Below are 17,847 nucleotides of genomic sequence, written 5' to 3'. Positions count from 1 at the left end.
AAAGCTCATAAACTGAACTTGGAAACTGATATAAACTATTAGATTTCAGGGCCTAGATCATTAGCTGAGAGGGCTGTTTAACTCACTGGTTAATTATGTCATGCTAATTGCTAATGAAAATGGAAGAATGAAACAATTTCCATGAGAGGGATGGACTTGGTAAGACAGTTGAGCAGGTCAAATTGTTTGACACCGAGGCAGGTGATCTGAATTCAGTTCTTGAGACCCACATGGTAGAATCAGAGAACTGACTCACACATCCTGTCTTGTTACTTTCTATTATATGTCCTGGTATACCCACCACTACCACCACCACCACCATCTCCACCATACACACACACATACACACACACACACACACACACATACACACACACACACACTCACTACAGAAAATGTAAGAAAAATTAAATACGATAAAGAAGTTCATACAGTTCACTATGCTACAAAATGTGACTGCATAAAATCTGTCTAAAGATAATATAAATATTTTAATTATTAAAGTATTTTCCATGATATACATATACATATACATATACATTATACATATACATATACATATACATATACATATACATATATATATATATATACACACACACATATATTGCTATCTGAGGGTCTCATGATTTTATGACATCATATGTTGCATTATGAACCTTTTATATAACTGAACTACATTAATCTAAAGCTAGTTGCAAATAAGAAGAAAGATAATACTATCTCTTTGTGCAGAGACACTGCATAGAATCTATAAAAAAATCAACTGAAACTTCTAGAGAAGATAAACACATTCAGCAAAGTGGCAGGGTACAAAATTATCATTAAAAGTTGTTAGCCTTTCTACACACTCATAACACAGGAACTTAAAAGAATTAAAGAAACAATCCCATTCACCACAGCCAGATCCACACAACAAATAAAATAACTAGAATAAACCAAAGACCCAATACTATGGAACTAATACAAGAAAAGGGGCAGCTTCATCTTATAGGTATAAAATTAGACAGTACAAACAAAAGAAGTATGGCAGGCCATCAACAATGTGATTTGATGAAGCCAAAAAGTTGTCCATAACAAAAAACGCTCTGTGAATTGAATGGATTATAGTCTACAAACTGGGAGAAAATATTTTCCAGCTACTCATCCAGTAGAGAATTAGTGTGCAAGATACATGGGCCACTCAGACAACAAAACAGTAAGGAAATAAACAACTCAATCACACCTGGGGAAGGAAGGTAAATAGCAATTTCCACAAAGGAGGCAAACTGCTAAGAAACACTTTTAAAAGTTTTCAACATCCTTAGTCATAAGGGGAATGCAAATTACATCAATTTCAAATTTTCTTCTCACCCCATTTGAAATGACTACCAGTGGGGTTCAAATGGCAACAAATGCGGGTAACATGGGAGAAGACTCTTTTACATTAACGGCAGGACTATAAACGAGTGCAGTCACTTTAGAAATTCCCAAACTGTTAGAAATAGACCTATCATATTACCGAAAAATACCACGCTGGGAACATAACCAAAGGACTTTGTATCATTCCACAGACTCTCTTGCATTCTATAGTTATTGCTACCCTATTCACAAACTAGAAATCAGAATCAATGTCAATGTCCACAGGAGTAATATTTTGGAGCAGCAGTGAAAGCAGGAACCCAGAGTAATGCCTTCATTGAACACACTAAAGAAAAGTACACAGCTGACTAGGTAAAATAAAAGCAGAGAGTGGAATACTGGCTGCAGAAATGCTTGAGCAGGAAAGGTTTATGGGAAGGATTGTTGGGTGGAGATGAGGACTTCTCCAAAGAAAGAACATATACAAACTTACATGGACTCTACCTATGACCCAAGATGGTTAAAGGAATATTAGGCAAAAATTGTAGATTACATGTGAAATTAAAGAAGAGGAGCAAATGTTGGGAGTTGAAGGAGTATTTAGGCATAGAGGCAAGGGGAGGTGGCTTAGCAGTTAAGAACATATGCTGCTCATGTAGAGGAGATGAGGTGTTTGTTTGTTCATTCATTTTGTTTTGTTTTGTTTTGTTTTGTTTTGTTTTGTTTTGTTTTGTTTTGTTTTCTGCACCTTTGTAAGGCAGATCACAGTTGCTGTAACCAGGAACTACAGATCCATGGTGATCTGTTAGCTTTGGTCTCAGTGGACACTTGGACTCATATACATATACCCATTATTTACACACATACACATAATTTAACAACAATAAAGGTAAATAAAAAATACTGTAGATTGCGGAGATAGATCCATCTGTCTAGTAGTGTCTGCCCAGCAAGCATAAGAAACTGAGTTCGGATCACAAGTACCCAATATATAATGCATTGAAACCTACCAGAATCTCAACACCATGGAGGAAGAGATGGGGGTGACTCAGAACAAGCTGGCTTGCTAGCCTAGACAAAATGGCTTTATCAAGGTTCAAAGAGAGTCTCAGTATAAATAGATCATTAACTTGGAGGGGGGATAACATTTGAAATGTAAATAAATGAAATAATCAATAATAAAGAAAATCAATATTTTATTTTGAAAAAGAGTGAACCAGGAATACACCCAAAACCCAATTTTGGGTCCTTCACATGCACCTATTTGCATACGCACCCTGGACACATATATACAGAGAGAGACACACACACAAAGACACAGACACACAGGCACACACAAAGACACACACACACACACACATTTTGCTCAGCTCATGGGAACATTCATAATCACACATATTCAAAACACATAAATTCATATGTGATGATGTTTTAAACTGTATTCTTGGAAGGAGAAGGAAGCACTAGGGCTGAAATATGCTAGCAGATGTGTGGCTCTCAACCCTCCGTATTTATCTGATGTCAAATACATGCATAGCCTGTGATCAAGCAAATTGCTAGAAGCTCATTTCACATTAGGATGATAAACATGGCTATTAACAGAAATCAGGGGCTGTGGAAATCAGATCATCTGGGTTAATTAATTTTAGTTGTGTCACAAAGATTCCTTGAGAGTGGGATGTTGTAAGACAGGAGGGGTGCATTTCAAACATTTTGTTTTATGTATGCTGTGTGATCAACACAAAATGGGCAGGGTTGTTGTAACAGGATTAACTGCTTTTGTTACTTGTGTCTTAGAGTATATTCTGAAAATCTACATTAAAAAATGCATTGTTATGTGGATTCTTTTTCAGCCTGAAACAAAAATGTAGTATAATAACTGTCATCATAAAATGAAATACAATCAATCAAATTTATAGTAGTAAAGAAACTGCAGGCTTCACACAGAGCAAAATAATTCAAGTCTAAGGTAAAAAGGAAGGGTATCTACTCTCTATGCATGTTGAAATTATGTCAGTAAAGATAAGACACAGGCCTAACTATAATACCAGCACAATTCCAAAGGAATTATACAAGGATTATCATAGAGACAATGTTAACTCTAATGAAAACAATTTAACCACTTATAAAGCTTTCACATCATACTAAAATTAACACTCAATTACATAGTAAATTCATTTCTGAATAACATACATAAAATTTTCTTTGGTGATTTTTTATTGGATTCATTTCTAAAATAGCTGTGTGAAAGTATTGTTTATCAGAACTTGATCTTATGTTTACTACAATATATTGAGTAAGCTGAGCAATGCGAAGGCCTTTATCTATAAAATGTGCTAACCCCCAAATCTCTTAGATTGCAGCCGCCACTCATAAAAACAATATGAAATTCTTTATTTTGAGATGAGGATTGACAATTTATTACAGTGACTAATATGAATATGGCTACTCTACAATATCTACTGAACATGCCTCTACACTTTGAGAAATGGCAAAGGCTAAAATTTTAAAACATCTTATTAATTAGAAAAGATGATACATTAAATACCATGGAAACACAAAGACTAAGACAATTAACTTGTATTTCACTATTTTTATAACTATAAATACAAATTTAAAAGATATCTATAATTAAGTCTAAGTTTTATATTGAAAGAGATTCTAATTTTGTAATGTATGAAAACACTTTTTTTGGTCTGGGGATCCTTTTAAATAGTCTCTTCTGCTTTCTTTATTCAGATTTTAAAATCTTCACGTAATTTAGCTCAAATTTTCACATTCAGAGATAACATTTTTAACCATCCCTCAATTTCTTTAACACATTTTAGCATTCAGGAAATCAAAACAAACCTGAAAATCTAATTCATAATATATAGTTTTATACATTTAGGTTGCCCGTTCTATATATATATCCTAAGATTAACTAAGTAACTTTCTTTTTCTTTTTCTTTTTTTTCTTTTTAATCTTTTCTTTAATGAAATTGTTTTGTTGTGGAATAAACTTGACATGCACTCTCAAACAAAACCACAGATATTCTTCTCTAACAAAAATCTGATGAAATTTTCTTTGGATTATGACATATTGGAGCCAGAAGCAAATACATTTACACTAAATTTCCATCCTCAAAAAGAAATGGATATTAATTTATTGAAAACTTCTTTCTTCAAGCTTGCATTCTAAAAGTATGTTTTAATAAAAAACACAAAGACTTAATCCAAAAACATGTGATATTTACTTAGCACAATAAAATAATTTTATCATTTTTAATTATTTTTTTCCTTTCTTTTTTTTTAATTAGGTATTTTCTTCATTTACATTTCCAATGCTATCCCAAAAGTCCCCCATACACTCCCCCCCACTCCCCTACCCACCCACTCCCACTTATTGGCCCTGGCGTTCCCCTGTAATGAGGCATATAAAGTTTGCAAGTCCAATGGGCCTCTCTTTCAACTGATGGCCGACTAGGCCATCTTCTGATACAAATGCAGCTAGAGACACGAGCTCCAGGGGGTACTGGTTAGTTCATATTTTTGTTCCACCTATAGGGTTGCAGATCCCTCCCAGCTCCTTGGGTACTTTCTCTAGCTCCTCCATTGGGGGCCCTGTGATCCATCCAATAGCTGACCGTGAGCATCCACTTATGTGTTTGCTGGGCCCTGGCTTAGCGTCATAAGAGAGAGCTATATCAGGGTCCTTTCAGTAAAATCTTGTTAGTGTATGCAATGGTGTCAGAGTTTGGAGGCTGATTATGGGATGGATTCCCGGGTATGGCAGTCTCTAGATGGTCCATCCTTTTGTCTCAGCTCCAAACTTTGTAACTCCTTCCATGGGTATTTTGTTCCCAATTCTAAGAAGGGGCAAAGTGTCCACACTTTGGTCTTCGTTCTTCTTGAGTTTCATAAGTATTTCAATGAACAACGATGTTAACAGGCTGCTAAATCAACAGTGTTGGATGACTTCACAAAAGCCCAGCTGGCACAATGGACCCTCACACTAAACTTTTTTTTTTTTTTTTTTGAGACAGGGTTTCTTTGTATAGCCCTGGCTGTCCTGGAACTCAGTTTATAGACCAGGCTGGCCTCGAACTCAGAAATTCGCCTGCCTCTGCCTTCCGAGTGCTGATATTAAAGGTCTGCACCACCACACCCGGCAACACTAAACTTTTTATAGACATTAATCAAATGCTTACCATACTCCACGAATCTATCAACTTTGCTTGGTTATCAAACAAACATGAAACCTAAGATGATAATGGTAAGAGTATTTCCAAGTCTCAAATTCATTTGTTTGCTTTGTTTAGGGGGCCTAGACTCTGCCTTCTTGCATGCTACTAATCTGATGAAAAGTCAATTTGTATAAAGAGTGATTTAAGCTGAAATGACCACATCCAGTCCATTGCTTGCTTTTTACCATTATTTGCCGGCAGAATATCAAGTGGCACTTTCCCCCCTGTGAGTCAAGTTGAATTTTGGACAGTTAAATTGGAAAATCCAAGTCCTCTGATTAGTATGCCTTATTGAGTAAGAGCAGAGTTGAGTAAAAGATTCTTCACATCAATGAAAAATTGTGTCCAAATGGAGAGCTTTTCTTGAAAGCCCTCCATCATCTCCCATGGAAGAAGCACTAGCTCAATTGCTGCTGAGAGTCAGAACCATTTCCAGGGACCTGTTGAGAATCTTGGCTATATTTTGCCCTCAATTATTGTAGCCAGCATTTTTTGTTTAAAAGAATTCAACAGAAGTACAGGTATCACAAGATGAACACTCCCATGCCCATCGGTTTCCATGAAGAGTTTTACATGTTTTCACAGTTCCTCCATCCTTTCCTATTCTGCTCATTCTGAAGCATTTGAAATCAATCCGAAAGTTTCTTTGTTCAGTTTTGAAGAGATAAGACTGAGACCAAAGCATGGCAAATGTCTCAGAAAAGTCATTTAAATATTCTTGAAAAATAGGTAAATTTACAGCTCAGAGGTTCAGAGTATGCTGCTTTTGGAAGGCAGACCTTGGTGTCCCATTATGAACGGCACAGAGTTTCAAAAGTCATTCATTCAAACTTAGGAACTTCATTCATTGCTCAACAGTCACCATTCTACTGCAGGTATCTGAGAACATAAAAAAACTGTCTATTGGAGATCATGTATTGAAATTAAAGCAGAAATAATACACAGGTACTTTTAAATAATTATTTTTAAAAGTATCTCTGAAGCTGGGATGCAGATTGCCTTTTCCTTTGGGTTTCATTAAGGCCATCCATAGACTGCCCCCATATACAGATATCAAACCCAAACACTATTGCGAAAGCCAGAAAATGCTTGTTTACAGGAGCCTGTTATAGCTGTCTCCTGAGGTACAGATCCAGATGCTCACAGCCGACCATTGGACTGAGCACCAGGTCCCTAATGGAGGAGTTAGAGAAAGGACTAAAGGAACTGAAGGGGTTTGTAGTCCCATAGGAAGAACAACAATATCAACCAACCAGAGCCCCCAGAGCTCCCAGGTACTAATCCACAAACCAAACACTACACATGGAGGGACCCATGGCTCCAGTCACATATGTAGCAGAGGATGGCCTTGTTGGACATCGATGGGAGGTGAGGCCTTGTTCCCAGGAAGGCTCGATGCCCCAGTGTAGGGGAATGCCAGGGCAAGGAGACAGGAGTGGGTGTATGGGTGGGTGAGCACCCTCACAAAAGCAGGGGGAGGGAGGATGGGATGAGGGTTCCGGAAAGAAAACCAGGAAAGAGTTTAACATTTGAATTGTAAAAGAAAAAAAAATCATATACAAAAAAAGAAAACAACAACAACAAAAAATGAAGACTTTTCTAGTAACATGAGCACTAGATAGTAGTGGTAAAGGCTCTAGGTAGACACCAATTCAAGTTCTGTATTTTCAATTAGTTCTGTGGGCATTATCTTCTGCAATAGGGGCTAACCATCAGTTTGTAGAGAGCAACAATAGTCTGGTAATTGCTTGGGTTAATTGAAAGTTTTCATGGTGTTTGTTCCTTTGGCCAGGAACTTTATTAGATATAACCCATTGCTAGAAATGAAGTCTTCATTTCGAAATGTGAGATGTTCACTTGGTTCTCCATCTCCCAGTTATTTGTTGGCTCCCTTTTGATACCCGTCAAATATGCATATATTTTAGGAGGCTTCGGTATGACATTTCCATAGAACCCCTCAAATGACCCTTAGGTTTAACTGTTTCTCCCATATTCCCTCACTTAACTGTCTCTTATTTCTCCCTTTCCATTTGCTTCTTTTCCATATAAAGGAAGAGAAAAAAAGTGTGTGGATTTGGTTGGGAGGGTAGGTTAGAAGTATCTGGAAGAAGTTGGGGAAGAAAAATAGAAACAGAAAATATTACATGACAAATAATTTTCAAAACTGAAGTAGTAAGTATTCTTTGACATGCTTAAAATTTATCATCATCATCACCACTGTCATTATCAGGGTAATATTCTCAATCTTTTACTAAAAAACAAAATAAAAATATCACCGTTCTAAAAATAAAAAGTAGCAATAAAATGATTACTAATGGCATTCTGTTCTACTCCTAGGTCACTTTCATGCTCAGCCATCATCAAAAGAGCATCCCCCCATCCCTTTGGGATTAAATCCATTTTCATTGGTATAATTTTAACGAATTCCAGAATTTGAGTTTATATAAAACTGAGTTGAAAGTTTGGTATCATCAAAAAAAATAATATTTTTAATAATAATAATAATAATAATAATAATAATAATAATAATGAGGTACCCATGACACCACAAGAAACCTCAAAGAATGACTAACCTGGATTCATAGAGGCTCACAAACATGGAACCACAAACCAAGGAGCCTGCTTGGGAGTTAAGTAGGCACATATGTTACACATGTGTAGCTTTGTCTTCCTATGTGACTGATTCCTAACACAGGAGCAAGGGCTGTTTCTGACTCTGTTGCCTGCCTTTTGGATCTTTTCCTCCAAGTGGGTTGCCTTGTGTTGCCTTAACAGGAGACGATGTCCCTAGTCTTATTGCAACTTGATATGCCATTGCTGCATAAAATTAATCCCGAGAATTACAAAAGTCCTATAAGTGCACATGCTTCCTCTCTAGTCTTATATGCATAAGCACACTAGTTCTAGGTTGAAAGGAGCATTGATAATATAAGCAGTCTGATCAAATATAGCAATGTAGATTAGAAACAATTATAACTGGAATGGAAAGGCTGAGAATTTCTCTTAAGAACTTGCTGATATCAGTTATGTAATTATGAGTATTAATCTAAATTTATCTATCCTAGTTTTATAAATTAATCGAACTAGTTAATTATTTCATTTTTTAAAACAATAAGTTATTCAAAATGTGGGATTATTCTAATAATGGTCAGAACAAATAATATTGTGCTCTAAAGTTTATCTAGATGATCATACCAAACTATTATTAATTTATTATAAATTTAAGTAAATGAAAAAAGAAATTTGTATATTTAATTAGGATACCAGGTGTAATAAAAATGCAATGTAATAAAAATACATAAAATACTTTATGTGTAGACAATAATAAATGGAACCGTAGCAAATGAAATGTAAATTTTTAGTTCTAATAAAAGCTCTTTTAAAATATTCATTATTCAAACAAACAAAAACCATGTGGCTTTAACTATAATATGCATGACCATAAAACTTTCTGGATAGGTTTTATATAAGCAGGTTGTATGTGTATATTTAGTTAAAGAATGGTTAAGAAAATATATGAGGTCAATAAATTTAGTTTTATGTTAACAATTACTAATTAAAATAATATTTTATTAAGTAGAAGTTGTTTCAAATTTTAAGTAGATTATTTTTGGTATATTAATAGTTTGTAAAGCTGATTAAATAGTAATTTGTTGTAAAATAGAGACATCTACTGAACTCACATTTAGATACATTACACCATGCAGCTTTTATTTTTATTATTTAAAACAGTTAATAAATTTAAATAGATTTGATCTATTTATTCTTTTATTGTTGGTCAAATATTTTTGAACATGGGACTAGATATGGAGTGATGAATAAAAACCAGCTTACTACATTGGAGAAAAATTATTTTCCCTCTCCCAGAAGTTATAAATGATAGTTTAATTTTTAACCTTTACCCTAGCAGCTAGATATTCATTCATCCATTCATTTTTTAAAACTATAACAGAAAGTATAATAAGATGAAGAAATGTTATCACAACAAAGTTGTACAAGATAAATCAACATAAGGAAGAAAGCCCAAGAGAAGGCACAAGAATCAGAGACTCACTCATTCACACACTTAGGAATTCCATAAAAACACTAAACTGGAAGTCATAATATTTATGCAGAGGACCTGGTACAGAAGAGTGCAGGCTGTGTGCCTGCTGCTTCAATCTCTGTTTATGGGAGTTTTGCTCATGCTGATTTAGAGGGCCTTGTTTTTGTTTGTTTGTTTGTTTGTTTGTTTGTTTTTGTTTTGTTTTTCTTTGTTTTGTTTTGTTTGTTTTGCTTTTGGTATTCTACATCCTTCCTTGCTCTTGAGTTCTTTCTGCTTCTTTTCCTGCAGGGTTCCCTAATTTCTGAGGAGAGGGGAGTGATTAAGAAAGCCAATTTACGGCTGACTGTTCCAAGGTTTCTCAATCTCTTTCTAGGGCTTCTTGTGGATGTCTAGGTTTTCATCAAGTTCAGAAAGAATTTTCTGTGTTGATAGTTAAATAAGGCACCAATCTATGAATATGGCAGAACAACATTAAGAGTTACTATATATCTGTCTACATTTTTGATCATTATTATTTATTTTGGCCTGAGATTCCTAGGGTATCTAATCTATTGGCTACCCAAGAAGTTCCAGGAGTGCATTCCATCTTGTTAAATGGGATTTAGGTCAAATCAATTATTGGTTGGTTATATAAGCTTTGTCCCACAATGCTCTAGCATGTCCTGTAGGCAGTAAATAAGAGAAAGGGTTTATGACTAGATGGGCATTTGTGGTTCACTTTTGATAGCATACAGAGTCATTTCCTGTACCAAAGATGCTGGAACATAGGGAAAGACTATATTTTGGCACCAGATATACATCGCCATATTCAATGAGTTTCACAGGAGTTGTCTTCAGTGTAGTTACTTTATGGGTTCTTCCTTCTCTTCTTTATACAATTTTTTCTACCTTTGCAAACCCCCAATACTAGAGAGGGGAGGAAAAAAGGATAGAGAAGAAAGAAAAGAGATACCTTGATAAAGTAAATAAAGTCAGAAGTAGGAAAGGGGACAATGTTATCATTGGATGACTTCCTACTAGTTATAAGCATTATTTCCTTGGTACAAGTTTGATCGTCATTGGCAGAATATCTAATTTCTTCTTGTTCTTGGTTCTTCTTTGTGCAGAACTAGTTAACAAATTGTGACCAACAATAACCAACAACCAACCCTACCTTTATGAACCCAAGTATTTATACACTTTTTAAAATGTCTCTAGGATTTCCAGTTTCACACAATTGCAGAAACTATCTGCAGCTATCAAAATCACACCCCTGCTAGAGCAAAAGGAAAATCATAGTCAGCTGCTCTGGACAATCTGAAGCTGCCCTATATCCCACACTTGGGATACAAACAAAATCATATCCTTGTAGTAATTCTGTGTCATTTAAAAGAAACAAAATTCTCAGATGGGCACTACACTTTAGCAATTGGGTCTCACTTTTAGTTTCTGGAGAACAGTCTATATACTTGGCAATAGCCAAGGATGTTTGGGTATGTGCTTGGGGCCCCTGTGGTCTACCGTTCCACTAGATGTAACCCAATCCCATTACTGAAAACTTACTTTGGTGAAAATGCATGGCCACTTGGGACTCTATCTATCCCATTATTTGGTAATTTTATTTAGAACACTTTTATATAATGTATATTTTAGAATTCGACTGTATTAGGGTCTCACTTTACCTCTCAAATGCCACTAAGTTTTAAATGTCTCTTCCTATATCCACCCCACAATCCATTACCCTTTCCATTGAAGTCTTGCTCCACCCCAATCACCAATAACAATCTATTTCATTTTCCTTTCCTAATGAAATCTACTTTTTTCCCTTTGTAATCTCTTAAAATATGTATACTTATCTGTCCTCTCTGGTTTTATGTGTTGTAGCATGCTTGTCATCGACTTAACAGCTAACATCTTGCTCCACTATGTTCATAGCAGCCTTATTTATAATAGCCAAAGCTAGAAAGTAACCAGATGTCCCTTAAAAGAGGAATGGATACAGAAAATGTGGTACATTTATACAAGGAAGTACTATGCAACTATTAAAAACAATGAACTTATGAAATTTTTAGACAAATGGATGAATCTGGAGGATATCATCCTAAGTGAAGTAACCCAATCACAAAAGAATACACATGGTATGCACTCATTGATAAGTGGATATTAGCCCAGAAGCTCATGTGTTTTGCAAGATATAATTTGCAACTAGGTCATTTCCAATTTCTGACTGTTATGAATAGTGTGGTAAACAACAGGGGTGATCAAGTGTCTCTGGGGTAGGATGAAGCATCCTTTAGCAATATCCCCAAGAGTGGTATAGCTGGATCTTGAGGTAGATTGATTACCCATCTTCCTATGGAACCACCACACTAATTTTCATAGTGGTTACATACATTTCCACTCCCAACAGCAATGCATTGATGCTCGTTTTACTCCACATCCTTGCCAGTAAGACCTGTCACTCACTTGTTTTGTTGATCTTAGCCATTCTGACAGGTATGAAATGAAAACTCAATGTAGTTTTGTTTACATTTCCCTGATGGATAAGAATGTTTGACATTTCTTCAAGTGTTTCTCATGTATTAGTATTTCCTTCATTATACCTCAGTTTTTAAAATTTGTTTATTTGTTTCTTTGATTCATAGTTTGAGTTCTTTAAGTATTTTGAATATTAGACCTTTATTAGTTTTGTAGTTGGTAAAAATCTTTTCTCATCTTATAGGCCACTTCATCCAAATGGTAGTGCCCACCTTTTAAGTTTCATATGGTCCCTTTTATTCATTGTGAATTTTAGTGCCTATGCTAATGATGTTCTGCTAAAATCTCAAATGCCAATGAGCTCAAGGTTATTATGCCCTTTCTCTTCTATTACGTTTACTATTGTCTGGTTTTATGTTGAGATCTTGAATCCATTTGGCGTTAAGTTTTATGCAGGGTGATAAGGATGGATCTTTCTAGATCTTATAAATGGCCACACTGTTTTTCCGGAACCATTTGTTGAAGATGCTGCCTTCTTCTAGTATGAATTTCTGGGTTCTTTAACAAATACAATGTGTCCACAGGTGTGTAGATTCCTGTATGAGGCTTCAGTTCAAATCCATTGATTTTCATGTTTTCTTCTGTGTCAATACCATGCTGATCTCTTTATTGATATAGTTTTACAATGAAATTTGAAGTTGAGGCTGATAATAACTCTGTAGTTCTCTTCTTTGTCTCTGAGAAGGTGCTTCCCCACCCACCCCTCTGACACATTTACCCACCCAAACACCTCAGCCCAAATACCCTGGCATCCCCTTTTTCTAGTACATCAAGTCTGTACAGGATTAGGCACATCCTCTCCCACTCGGGTCAGAAAAGGTAGTCCTCTGCTACATATATGCCAGGGGCCACAGCTCAGCCCATGTATGCTGTTTGGTTGGTGGCTTAGTCTTTGGGAGCTCTTAGGGATCTGGGTTAGATGTTACTCTTATTCTTCTTATGGGGTTGCAATCCCCTTCAGTTCCTTTAATCTTTCTCCTAACTCTTCCTTGTGATTGGTTCCGATTTTAGTCCAATGGTAGGCTGCATCTGTCTTAGTGAGTTGCTGGTAAGCTGTAAGCATTTTCTGGTGTAATTTTGCATGTTGTTCTATTTTACTCTTTCAAACAAATATACGATTGAGCACAGAGTAAAGAGACAAGGTGAGTGACACTGTGAAGCTCTGAAACATGTAAAACTTTGCCAATGACAGATGGGAGGAATAGAAACGTCTAAAATGTGAAAAAGGGTTTCTCCATAGTATGTTCTCTATGTTAGTAATTCCAAAACTGTAGGCTAGGTTTTTTTATATTTTAGAGTAACTTACAACAACATTTACAAATAGTGATGGTTTTAGGGATTATATTAGGACAAAGTGTCTCTGTTTCTGTTCCTTTATCTCTTCTATCCCTCCCCCCTCAATTGTTAATTTCCTGTCGTCTTTTCTCTTATCCCCAGCTTTCCATTCTTCCTCTATTTCTTTTCTATCCATTCTTCCATTTTACTTCACTTTTTTCTTCTCTTTACATTTTCTGTTCTTTTTACAAATGTATATAGCAATATTTAATTGGGAAAAATAAAATTCCTAGACCCTCCATGCTAGCAAGTGAGAATGAAAACTTGAGGGATTATTGTAAGACTTTATGTTACAGTAGAAGCAGCAAAACAAAGTCAGTCATAACACATTGTGTCACTGGTTATGATTTGATAGTTTTCAATATCTAATGATCTCAGTACTACAATATAAGTGCGAAAATGCCTTTGTGATTAGTTAAGCATGGCAATATCCATGATTTATAAATTATGCAGTTAATTTTAGACAACACAGGAGGGTTTGTTAGACACACATTTAGTATTAAGACATAAGATACACTTAAATATTAAGAATGCAATGTGAAATATTCATATGTGTATATATATATATATTTGTTCTAAATTTACTTATTTTAATTTTTAATTAACACTTTAAATGTATTTATTGAATTAAAATGAAATACATAGTTACATTTATTTCTTGTGCAAGTGTTCTTTAGGTATTTCTGTGGCATGTGCATGTTATCATACACCAAGTAGAAGTTGATTCTCTTCTTCCTACAAGTGAGTCCTGAGAATCAATTTCAGGTGATTATTCTTGGCGTCAAGTTTCTACAACTACAGGACTATCTTGCTGGTCCTCTAAATTATTTCTTGAAGACTGATTTCTAAGTGATCATAATGACACAGTTCAACATCTTTTTGTAAATTATGACTGAAGTTATATTTAAGTCAAAATGTGTTTTGTAGATACAATATATTGGTCTAAATCATTTAAACGATAGTTTAAGTTGGTAAAATGGGGAAAGCATTCTGAAAAAAAATCTATCTTACTTTCAAATGAGTTAAGACTACTGTGCTTACTTATGAGTCTGTTTTCTATGGCAAATAGAAACATCCAGGAATCTTAAAATTACAAATTATGGAGGCATTGGTCTCCTGTAATTACTTCTGAGAATTAGGTGTGAAGTATGCCACTAAATTATCCAGTGAATAAAATCATCTTCGAGAAGGAGCAAGATAATGTTTGCCTTTTATTTTTCTTAATTAAATATTGGCAAAAATTGTTTAGAGGTAAAAGAGAAGCAAGTTTTCCTTCAAATGTAGAATCACACTAAACTTACCCAGTGACAACACTTAGATAAGTTTTACCCAAAGATATTCTAAAGTTACCATTGAAACAGTCTAGGTTCCCTATTGCAGGGAAAAATATATATTTTAAAAAGTTTCAATAGGAAAAATTAATTCTTTCCTTTCATATATTCTCAGCCCCATTGCCACAACTCACATAAAGCATAACTCTTTGCTCATTGCTATATACAGCATAACTGAAATATTATATCAACAAAAAGAAAGATTCCATTCATTAAAGAGGCCTGAGAGTTCTCCAAACAACATGGGCTCTTACCATTGTTCTGAGTTGTTCTCAGAACTAGATAAGATCCTTTTTGCTGAAGGCACAACATAGCTTCTTTTCATGAAGTAGAAAGTTCAAGCTTGAACATATCTAGTAGCCTCCTGTCTGGCTGCTAGCTTGCATAGTGCCAAAATATGCGAAGAAGGTTTATGGTAAAGAAATGTCATGAACCGTTTTAACCAGCTTTGAATTCCATGAACAAGACTCATTGTTGAGGCAAGATGTAGCTATATTAGTAGCATGAAATTATGAAAAACTACAGCTAGACATGCAAGGTATATCACTGGTCTGCTATAAAAATAGCAAGTGTTCTTCAGTACTGAGCCACCACTCCTTCATCTTAACTTGAAATTTTAAAATAAGTTTTTTATAAAATACAAAATTATATAAAATGTATAGATTCAGATAAGTGTAAAGATGGAGGAGATACCACTAATTACTAAATCTACCCTGTCACATTTTATAATTAGTAGACTGAGTATATTAGACTCATACCTATCTGTGAGTAAACCCTGCTGCTAAGGTAGAAAGCCCTGAGCTCCTTGCAAAATAGCAGACTCCCTTTGTCAACTGGGCTTCCTCTTCTTTGGGGCATGCCAGACCTACTGAACATCAACTATATGAGGAAAGTCACACGGTCCTGCACCATGGATTCTTAGAATACCTCCCCATTATAAAGATGCATGTCAGGAGCCTTACCCTTCAATCAATGCCCTTTGCCCAGGATGGATATTTTCATCCCCTTCCCCCAAACTATATAACCCTTTGTTCCCTCTGAGTAAATGGTATACATATAAGCCTGCCAGGAACAAAGGTCTAAACAAACTAAAACTGTCTTGGGGAGTTATTTCAATAAGGATCACCAGAGAAGGCCTTTGCCTAAAAGAACTGTAACACTAATTGTTGGAGAAGCATCACCCTCTACAGACTCACTCATGCTCATTTATTTACAGTCAGCCAGAGATCCTGCCCTTTCCAGACTCTCCTACATCCTTCTATCCTAGTGTGCAGCAGTGTCTGGACTCCCTGAGAGGGAAAAAGCAGAGGACATGGAAACACACATGTATAAACAGGCACTACTTTCTATAATACTTCCATCTAAAAAATATCCATTGAGTTCACCTCTAAAAATGTGGAATCATTTTTCAGAATAGGACAATATGTATACACTGTACTTCTTATTTCTTTCATCAAATAGAAAAAATTGCTTGAGAAAGATTTCTGCAAATATGTGTGACTGTTTTAAATCAGTTATTGTGCTTTGAAAGATTATCCAGCAAAAATAACATCATTGCATCATTGTCTTCATTCATATATATATATATATATATATATATATAAAATGCAGCTGTGCATGATCTGACATTGATTTAGTTATAAATACATGCGCCATCGTCTAGCTCTGGGCTTGCTCTTCAGTCCTTGTGGGAGCCTTAGAGCATTCTGCCTCCCCAGGGAAAACATCAGCAGCCACAAACTAACCAGCTTGGAACAAAATATAAAAACCCATAGCCAAAGTAACTAAAGGGCAGAGACGATACTCAGATTAACAAAATCAGAAATGAAAATGGAGACATGGCAATGAACACTGAGGAAATCCAAAGAATAATTAGGTCTTTCTTCAAAATCCTGTACACCACAAAATTGGAAAACCTAAGTGAAATGGATGATCTTCGAGACACACATCATTTACCAAAGTTAAATCAAGACCACCTAAACCATCTGAATAGTCCTATAATCCCCAAGGAAATAAAAGCAGTCATAAAAAGTCTCCTAATTAAAGAAATTTCTAGGGCCAGGTGGTTTTAGTAAGAATTATACAAGACTTTCAAAGAAGAGCTAATATCGATATTCCTCAAATTATTCCACAAAATAGGAACACAGGGAACACTACCAAGTTCACTCTATAACACCAAAGGCACCCTGATATCTACACCATGCAAAGGCTCAAGTAAGAATAAGAATTTCAGACCTATGTCTCTTATGAACTCGGTGCAAATATAATCATTAAAATACTCTCAAACTGAATCCAGGAACATATCAAAGACATCATCCACTAGGATCAAGTATGAGTCATCCCAGGGGTGCAGGGGTAGAATGACATATGGAAATCTGTCCACATGATCTACTATATAATTAGATTGAAAGGAAAAAAATACATTATCATCTCACTGGATATAGAAAAAAAATCATATGATATAGCAAACATGATCATCCCTTCATTATAAAAGTCTTGGAGAAAGCAAAGGGCCATAACTAAATATAAGAAAGGCCATACAGAGCAAGCCAATAGCCATCATCAAATTAAATGGAGGGAAGATTAAGGTATTCCCACTAAAATCAGGGCTAGGACATGGCTTCCCATTCTCTCCATTCCTTCAATATAGTACTTGAAGTTCTAGCTAGGGCAATGAGATAACCAAAGGAGATAAAAGAGATGCAAATTAGAAAGGAAGAAGTCAAAGTATCCCTATTCACAATGATATGATAGTGTATGTGAGTCACCCCAAAAAGTCTACTAGAAAATACCTATAGCAAGTCAACATGTTCAAGAAAGTAGTTGGACAAATATTAACTCAAAGAAACCAGTAACACACTCTCTCTCTCTCTCCTCTCTCTCTCTCACTTGTTTATATGAAACATGGAGTCAAGGAGACCAGACTAGCCCCAAACTCATAGATCTATTTGCATCTGCCTCCTGAGTTCTGGGATTAAATTATATGCCACCATGCCTGGCCTCATTTTTCTTACTAGGTCATCCAACAGTATTCATGGAAATATTTCTAGGC

At 35.5% G+C, this 17,847-nt stretch overlaps 1 protein-coding gene across 4 annotated transcripts in view; it reads right to left on the bottom strand.

The window, feature by feature from the left end:
• Naaladl2 (N-acetylated alpha-linked acidic dipeptidase like 2) overlaps window positions 1-17,847 on the bottom strand; it is a 1,298,244-nt gene that overhangs the window by 568,915 nt on the left and 711,482 nt on the right. The window lies entirely within an intron of this gene.

This window comes from Mus caroli, unplaced genomic scaffold (assembly GCF_978045245.1).
Source record: "Mus caroli unplaced genomic scaffold, Mus_caroli_1 scaffold_3, whole genome shotgun sequence".
Classification (NCBI taxonomy): Eukaryota; Metazoa; Chordata; class Mammalia; order Rodentia; family Muridae; genus Mus; species Mus caroli.
This window is presented reverse-complemented; position numbering and strand designations above follow the sequence as displayed.